Below are 9,747 nucleotides of genomic sequence, written 5' to 3'. Positions count from 1 at the left end.
ACAAGCAGGCAGAGTGGCAGGCAGAGGAGAGAGAAGCAGGCTCCCTGCCGAGCAAGGAGCCCGATGTGGGACTCAATCCCAGGACCCTGGGATCATGACCTGAGCTGAAAGCAACGGCTTAACTGACTGAGCCACCCAGGCGTCCTCCCCCCACAATTTAAAAAAAAATTTTTTTTATTATTATTTTTATTTATTTATTTATTTGTCAGAGAGAGTGAGCACAGGCAGACAGAGTGGCAGGCAGAGGCAGAGGGAGAAGCAGGCTCCCCGCTGAGCAAGGAGCCTGATGTGGGACTTGATCCCAGGATGCTGGGATCACGACCTGAGCTGAAGGCAGCCGCTTAACCAACTGAGCCACACAGGCGTCCCCCACAAAATTTTTAAAAGTAAACTCTGTACCCAATGTGGAGCTCGAACTCATGACCCAGAGATCAAGAGTGGCATGCTCAACTGATTAAGCCAGCCAGGTGCCCCTAGATAAGGGCTTTTATTTATTTTTATTTATTTTTTAAGTAGGCTCCATGTTCAGTGTGGAGCCCTACATAGGGACTGAACACATAACCCTGAGATCAAGACCTGAGCTGAGATCAAGAATCAGACACCTAACCAAATGAGCCACCCAGGCACCCTGATAAGGGCTTTTAAATATAATCATGATTTATGTTAAAAGTGCTAGTAGGAAAGATGGACCGCATGCATAAACAGATGGGGAATTTCAGCAGAGATGGAAGGTGTAAGAGTCAAATGAAAATTCTAGAAATTAAAAAAGAAAAAAAATCACAGTAGCAAAGATGGAAGGATGCCTTTATGGGCTCCTCAGTAGACTCAACAAAACTAAGGAAAGAGTCAGTAAACTTGAAGATAGGTCAACAGAAACTATCCAAACTGAAACACAGGGAAAAGTAAGTGTAAAATAAGAAAACAGAATGGAGCATCCAAGAGCCACAGGACAATATTACATTATCTAATACACATGTAATTGAAATCCCAGAAGGAAAAGAGAGAGAGAGAATGAGCAGAAGAAATATGTGAACAGATATTGGTTAAGAATTTTCCAAAAATGGTAGAAGACATCCCTGTAAGTCTTTAGAATCAGAAACACCCCAAAAAAAAAAAAAGAAAAAGAAAAAAAGAAACACCCAAGTAGGACAAATTACCCTCCAGCAAAAAAAAAAAAGGAAAAATAATATCACCTAATACATCATAGTCAAAGTACTGAAAACCAAAGAGAAAATCCTGAATGAGCCAGAGGGGGGAAAAATCACAACTCACAAACGCACAAAGATAAGAATTACAGAAGACTTCTACTACTGGGTATTTAGCCTAAAGATACAAATGCAGTGATCCAAAGGGCACATGCACCCGAATGTTTATAGCAGCAATGTCCACAATAGCCAAACTCTGGAAAGAGCCTAGATGTCCATCAACAGATGAATGGATAAAGAAGATCCGGTATATACATACAATGAAATACTATGCAGTCGTCAAAAGAAATTAAATCTTGCCATTTGCAATGATTGGATGGAACTAGAGGGTATTATGCTGAGCAAAATAAGTCAATTAGAGAAAGACGACTATCATATGATCTCCCTGATATGAGGAATTTGAGAGGCAGGGCAGAGGGCTTGGGGGGTAGGGAAGGAAAAAATGAAACAAGATGGGATTGGGAGGGAGACAAACCATAAGAGACTCTTAATCTCACAAACAACTGGGGGAAGGTGGGTAGGGAGAGGGTGGTGGGGTTATGGACACTGGGGAGGGTATGTGATATGGTGAGTGCTGTGAAATGTGTAAGCCTGATGATTCACAGACCTGTACCCCTGGGGCAAATAATACATTATATGTTAATAAAGAATAATTAATTAAAAAATAAAGAAAAAACAACAACAAAAAAGAATTACAGCAGACTTCTTATCAGAAACTATGTAAGCAGAAGACAATGAATCAGCTTATTTGTTTGTTTATGGTTTTTTTCAGTAAGCCCTAGGCCTGACATGGGGCTTGAACTCACGACCCCAAGATCAAGAGTCTCATGCTCTACTGATTGAGCCAGCTACTGCTGAAGAAACTGCCAACCCAGAATTCTATATACAGTAAAAATATCTTTGAAAAATGAATGTGGTGGAGGTGCTTGGCTGGGTTAGTCAGCAGAACATGCAACCCTTGACCTCAGGATCATGAGTTTGAGTCCTACATTGGACATAGAGTTTACTTAAAATAAATGAAGGCGCTGGTGACATGAATCTATATATAACTGCGTGCAATTACACACACCATACAAGTGCGTGCAAAAACTGGTGAAATCTAAGTAAGATTCGAATAAGTCTGCTTCATAATATTGCCATAATGTTGAATTGAGAATAGGCTTTGATATTGTACAATAGTTATATACGATGCTACCATTGGGCAAATCTAGGTGAAGAGTAAGCAGGATTCTATGCTACTTATTTTTTAAAAATATTATTTATTTATTTATTTATTTGACAGACAGAGATCACAAGTAGGCAGAGAGGCAGGGAGAGGGGGGGGAAGCAGGCTCCCCGCTGAGCAGAGAGCCGGATGTGGGGCTCGATCCCAGGACCCTCGGATCATGACCTGAGCTGAAGGCAGAGGCTTTAACCCACTGAGCCACCCTGGCACCCTGATTTTTTTCTTTTTAAATGAAAGCACAACTATTCTGTATCCTGATTTTGGTGATTATATGATTTGACATGTCTCGAAACTCAGAGTTCTACACAAATAAACTCAATTTTACTGAATATAAATTTTTTAAAAAAGAAAGACTTTTTCAAATCAACAAAAGCTGAGAATTCATTACCAGCAGAACTGCACCATCAGATCTTCAAGAAAGTTTTTCAAATGGAAGGATACGATACCAGACAGGTACTTGGAGCTACACAAGGACACATTAATTTTCAGAAATGGTTATTAAAGTGAAAGTAAATATAAAAGACATGTTTAAATTACTTTTAATCACCCTAACAGGGAATTAACTACTTAAAAGAAAAATAATAGCACCATAATGGAGATTTATAGTGTACGGAGAAACAGAGGTGTGGGCTAGCTCAGTCGGAAGAACATGCAACTCTTGATCTCAGGGTTGTGAGTTTGAGCCCCACATTGGGTATAGAGATGACTTAAATAAGTACAACTTTTTTAGAGGGAGTAGGGACTGAGGGGCAGAAGGAGAGGGAGACAGAGAATCTTAGGCAGGCCCCATGCCCAACACAGAGCCCAACATGGGGCTCCATCTCAAAACCCTGAGATCATGACCTGAGCTGAAATCAAGTGTTGGATGCTTAACCAACTGAGCTACCTGAGTGCCACTAAATAAACAAAACTTTTTAAGAAGTTTATATAGTGTATAGAAAAATAAAATGTGTGACAATAATACATAAAAGGTGGGAGGGAAGAATTGTGAGTATACTGTTGTGAGGTTCACTATATGGGAAATAGCATGGTATTGTTTGAAATCAGGTTGAGGGGCTCCTGGGTGGCTTGGTGGGTTAAAGCCTCATCCTTCGGCTTGGGTCATGGTCTCAGGCTCCTGGGATCGAGCCCCGCATTGGGCTCTCTGCTCCGCGGAGAGCCTGCTTCCTCCTCTCTCTCTGCCTGCCTCTCTGCCTATTTGTTCTCTCTTTCTCTCTCTCTCTGTCAAATAAATAAATAAATAAATAAATAATCTTTGAAATCAGGTTGAGATTAATGAAAGATGCATATTGTAAGCCCTAAAGCAAGGATTGGCAAATTATGTCTATGGACCAAATCTGTCCCACTGCTGTTTTTACACAACTGGTAAACTAAGAATGTTTTTACATTTTTTACACGGCTAAGAAAAATCAAAAGAAGAGTTCTATTTCATGATTCATGAGCTATAGGAAATTCAAATTTCAGGGTCCATAAAGAAAATGTTATCAGAAAATGCTCTCATTTGCAGATTGTCTAGGGCTGCTTTTGTGCTCCAGGAAGAAAAATCACCTAGTTCTAATGGAGACAGATGGGTCTGCAAAGCCGAAAGTGTTTCTGATCTGGCTGTCTACAGAAAATGTTTGACAACCTCTGCTTATGAATCCATGGAACAAATATTCTGGATTTAGTGTTTTAGCACAAGGAATTAATAGGACTCTGCAGTTGGGTTGGTTGAGTGAAACAGACCCGATGTAGTCCCAGACAAAATGAAGTTGAAAACGCCAGAGCTACCTTAATATGCGGCAGAGAAAAGTATCCGGAGGCTTAGGGAGATCAGACTGTCAGGATGGATTGTCCCAAAGGCCTACTTACCCACCAAGGGAGGGTCCAGGGGACGTCCCTTTCACCACTGTGGCAAACACATTTGTGAGAGGAGCTCTAGCATCTGTGGCCTCTTTTCTCTTTGGGTCAGAAACTGCAGTGGGAATTTCTACTCCTGAACTTGGATCTCTAAATACATGGAGATAGGGACGCCTGAGTGGCTCAGTTGGTGAAGCGTCTGCCTTTGGCTCGGGTCAGGATCCCGGGGTCCTGGGATCGAGTCCCGCATCGGGCTCCTTATTCAGCTGGGTTCCTGTTTCGCCCTCTGCCTGCTGCTCCCCCTGCTTGTGCTCTCTCTCTCTCTCTCTCTCTGACAAATAAATAAGTAAAATCTTTAAAATAAATAAATACATGGGGCTGAGATCCTGGAGTGGCAGGGGTCTAGTGGTGGTATTTACTCACCGAAGACAAGGTGCACCATGGTTACTGTGATGGACGGCATTGTCGGAGCAGCAGTCAAAACAGTCTGATTTACAGAGCCATCTGCATTGGCTGGTCGATCACAGTGCCCCTAGAAGAGAAGAAGGTGGGCCATCTACGAAATCTTTTCTGGATCTGTACAAGCAGATTTCCAGATTTCAAATTTCAATTTCCAGATTTCCAGTTTCCAATCTATTTGAATCGCAAAAACAGAGAGTCATGGTCTCTTGATCAACTCGTAGTCTTGAACCAGTTTACAGACCCAGAACCGCTTGAATAAAGGGGAGGATGGTGTCCCTTGAAGGAGGATCTGCTAGGGTGACAAAATTTTATACCAGTGATCTTTCTCCCACCCTTCCGCAAGGGACCTATGGATGTTTGCCAGTGTTTGACAGAGTACTGGGGGAGAGGACATAATCAGTCTTTCCAGAAATTCCCAGACACTGGCTCTGAACTGATCCAAAATGTCCCTGGGTTCCATGAGTCAGACTAGGGACCGTGGAGGTCAGGTGATCAATGGATTGTTAGCTCAGGTCTGACTCAGAGTGTCCCCAGTGTTTGCTCAGATCCATCCTGGGGCTGTTTTCCCAGTTCTGGAATGTACAGCTGGAACAGAGAGACTCAGCAGCAGGCAGAATCCCCACCTCCTAATACCATCACGTTGGGGCTTAGGATGGGCAACATATGAATTTGGGGGGATTAAGACATTCAGTCCATACTATCCTGGGGCCTGGTATACAGCTACTGACCTGGCAGATGCTTTTTTTCAATACATGATAGCAAAGAGCACAGGAAGTAGTTTTCTTTCCACTGGGAAGGTCAGCAATATACTATACCCCCACTGTCCCTCCTCAGGTGCCTCTCAGCTCTCCAGGCCTACGTCGTGATTTAGTTTTGATTGGAGTTTTTTTTTGCCTTTTTTTTGGAGTTTTGATTGCCTTTATTTTCCCCCTCAAGACATCATGCTGATTGACTACTGATATTAGGCGGATCGGCCCCAGTGAACAGGACTTCACAGCTACTCTAGACATGGTTAAAAACATTTGTGATTTGTGCCATCAGGGGCACCTTGCTGGGTCAGTGGGTAGAACCTGTGACTCTGGATTTCGAGGTTATGAGTTCAAGCCCCATGTCAGGTGTAGAGATGACTTAAAAATAAAATCTTAAAAAAAAAAAAAGATATTTGTGTACCAGAGAGTGGGGGGAGATAAATCCCACAGAAAGCAGTCTACCACTTCAATGAAATTCCCAGAGGTCCAGTAGTGTGATTTTGTCAGATAAGCCTTCTAAAGTAAACGACAAATTCTTGCATCTGGCCCATCCTATAACCAAAAAGGCATAACACCTAGCAGGTCTTTTTTGGATTTTGGAAGCAACGTATCCCTTATATAAGTTTGTAACTTCGGGCCATCTACCACATGACCTGATAAACTGTTAGACTTGAGTGGGGCCCAGGGAAGTCTCTTCAACAGGTCTCGGGTGCTGAGCCTGCTGCCCTGCCACTCAGGTCACGTGATCCGGCAGATTCCCAGGCTGCTTCAAGGGTCACCGGCAGAGAGAGATGGAGCCTTTGTCAGGTCTCTTAGCACAGACCCTTAGGGTTTTGGAACAAAGCTCTCCCACCCTCCGTGGATATCTACTCCTTTTTTGAGAAACACCTTTTGGCTTGCTATTGGGCACGTGACCACAGACCTCCAAGTTACCATGCGATCTGAGCTGTCATCATGGAGAGGGTGTTGTCTGACCCCCAAATCCACAAAAGCACACTCATTATCAAATGAGACTGGTGTAGGGGCGCCTGGGTGGCTCAGTCGGTTGGGCATCCGACGCTTGATTTCAGCTCAGGTCATGATCTCAGGGTCCTGGAATTGGGATTGGGCCCCTCGCTGGACTCTGTGCTCAGCACAGAGTCTGCTTGTCCCTCTCCCTCTGCTTCTCCCCTCACTCGCTTGCGTGCTCTCTCTCAGATAAATAGATAAATAAAATCTTTTTAAAGAAATGGGATTGGCATATTTGAGATTGGGCTTAAGGAAGCCTGGAAGATACAAGTAACTGCATGAGGAAGTGGCACACATGCCTGTGACCTCTACTCCCACTACATTACCTCCTCTCTCCAAGCCCACGATTACAGCCTTCTGGAATGTTCTCTGCACCATGCTGACAGAGGAAGAGAAAACCTAGGTCTGACTTACAGAGGGTTCTGCACAAAGTGGTAATGTGTAGCACGAGAACCCGTTTCTGGGACATCCCTGAAGGGCAGTGGTGAGGGAAAACCCTCCCACTGGGCAGAACTTCAAGTGGCGCGCCTGACTGTTCATTTTGTCTAGACAATGAACGGCACAGAGGCCTGATCTGTATGGATTCGTATGCTCTGCCCAACAGTTACCCGGATGGGAAAGGACATGAGAAGAACATGATTGGAAATTGGTGACAAGGAGGTCTGGGGAAGAAGTATGTGGACAGACTTCCCTGAGTGGGCAGAGTCTGAAGGTATTTGTGTCCCTGTGGATGCTCACTATTGTCTGTTTTAGGTAGGGGACTGATGTGTCATTGGGTGCACAGATCTTCGTCACTGTGATATCTCATTGTGAAATGTGGTTTTTAAGCATTCTAACATGTCTGTCTTTGCCTCAATAAATGTTTTCTTTTGGTTGAATTCTGGTATCAGGGGCTGCAGACTCTGCTTTTTTGTTTCCATTTGTCTCATAAATCCGTGTCCCTCCCTTCATTCTTCATCTTTTTGAATCACTGTGTTTTGGTAGTGTCTCTTGTAGACACCTCAGAACTGAGTTTTGTTTTATGAGTCAATTTTTTTTTAAGTAGGCTCTACGCTCAATGCAGGGTTTGAATTCAGGACCCTGAGATCGAGTCCCATGCTCTATCGACTGAGTCAGCCAGGTGCACCCCTCTTTTTTTAATTTAAAAAAAAATTTTTAAAGATTGCATTTATTTGACAGACAGAGATCGCAAGTAGGCAGAGGCAGGCAGAGAGAGAGAGGGGGAAGCAGGATCCCTGCTGAGCAGAGAGCCCGCTGCGGGGCTGGATCCCAGGACCCTGGAGCTGATCCCAGGACCCTGGGATCATAACCTGAGCCGAAGGCAGGCTTTAACCCACTAAGCCACCCAGGCACCCCTAGGTGCCCCTTTATCAGCCTATTTTATTTTACAGACAGCTTTCTTTTTTAGAATATTTTATTTATTTATTTGACAGTGAGAGAGCATGCTGGAGAGAGCACAAGCAGGGAGAGCAGAAGAGGGAAAGGGAGAAACAGGCTCGCCACTGAGCCGAGAGCCTGATGTGGGGCTCCATCCCAGGACTCTGAGATCATGACCCGAGCTGAAGGCAGACGCTTAACCCACTGAGCCACCCAGGTGGTCCTATGAACCAATTTTAAAATAACTTTCAGGGAAACCTGGCTGTCTGGGTTGGTACAGCGTTCGACTCTTGATTTCCGGGTTGTGAGTTCAAACCCCACATTGAGTATAGAGATTACTTAAAAATCTTTAAAAATAATAATAATAGTTTTCTTCTAATAAGTGAGTTGGTTACTAGGTTTTTCAAGTTTTATTTATTTAAGTAATCTCTACACCTAATGTGGGGCTTGAATACACAACCCCCAGATCCGGAGTCTCACGCCCCAACTGAAGGAGCCAGGTGCCCCTATAGTCCAAACATTTATCATCCCTGACAACTCTGAACACATTTAACAATGACTACCTCTTCCCCCTTCTCCAGCCCCTGGTAATCTCTACTCTAGTTTCTGTCTGGGAATTTGCCTGTTCTAGGCACCTCATACAATGCAATTTATTTTTTAAGTCTGACATTAGCCTTTATTTTATTTCACATTTTTGCCTGAAGGCCCTGATTTTCTATGTTTAAAGTGCATTAGCTTTACTTGGATATATCTTAGGATTAATGACTCAATGTCAGTTTCATAGAGTAGCTGGCGAGCCTTTTTGATGTGTATGTGGAGTCAGACAGACCTTTTATTTCTGGAAAGTCTGCTTGGATTGTGGTCTGAGATGTTAATTCTTCTCCATTTTTACCTCTTTATCTAGCTTTCATTCTCTTGGTTGCTTCTCTGCTTTTTCTTCAGTGTCCTCTGTAACCTTTTCATTGGAATCTAGTCTTCCTTGGGCACTTGGGCCTTCCATGTCTAAAGTTCAGCTACGAAATCATTTTGTTTTTTTTCCCTCTGAGATCAATTCTCGTTTCCTTCCCTTCCCCCCTTTTTAAAAGTCTGTTTCTCTTGTTAGTTTTTGTATTTTTAAAAAAGATTTTATTTATTTACTTGACAGACAGAGATCACAAGTAGGCAGAGAGGCAGGCAGAGAGAGAGGGGGGGAAGCAGGCTCCCTGCTGAGCAAAGAGCCCTATGCGGGGCTCGATTCCAGGACTCTGAGATCATGATCTGAGCCCAAGGCAGAGGCTTAATCCACTGAGCCACCCAGGCCCCCTAGTTTTTGTATTTCTGATTTGAGGTGTTTTCCCATATCCCCAAATCATTATTTGAGAATATTTCATTCAGTCTAGAGTATCGTGTTACAGTTTTCTTCAGCTTTATGCTCGACTTTGAAATATTCTGATTTCTTTTTTCTTTTCTTTTTTTAAGACTATTTATTTTTTTGGAGAGAGCGCTTGCATGTGAGCCAGGGAGGGGCAGAGGAAGAGGGAGAGAGAATCCTCAAGCTGACTTCCTGCTGAGTGTGGAGCCCGACTTGGGAATCCATGCCAGGATTTTGAGGTCATGACTTGAGCCTAAATCAAGAGTCAGCTGCTTAACTGACTGAGCCACCCTCATGACCCTCTTTGTCTTTTCTTTTCTTTTTTTTTTTTTTTTTTTTGAAGATTTTTTTTTTTAAGTATTCTGTACACCTCATGTGGGGTTCAAACTCACATGCTCCCCTGGCTGAGACAGCCAGGGGCCCCTATTTGTCTTTTTTTTTAAATTTTATTTATTTATTTGACAGATGGAGATCACAAGCAGGCAGAGAAGCAGGCAGAGAGAGAGGAGGAAGCAGGCTCCCTGCTGAGCA

The sequence above is a fragment of the Enhydra lutris genome, unplaced genomic scaffold (genome assembly GCF_002288905.1).
Source record: "Enhydra lutris kenyoni isolate GAN:26980312 unplaced genomic scaffold, ASM228890v2 scaffoldscaffold38, whole genome shotgun sequence".
NCBI classification, from domain to species: domain Eukaryota; kingdom Metazoa; phylum Chordata; class Mammalia; order Carnivora; family Mustelidae; genus Enhydra; species Enhydra lutris.
This window is presented reverse-complemented; position numbering follows the sequence as displayed.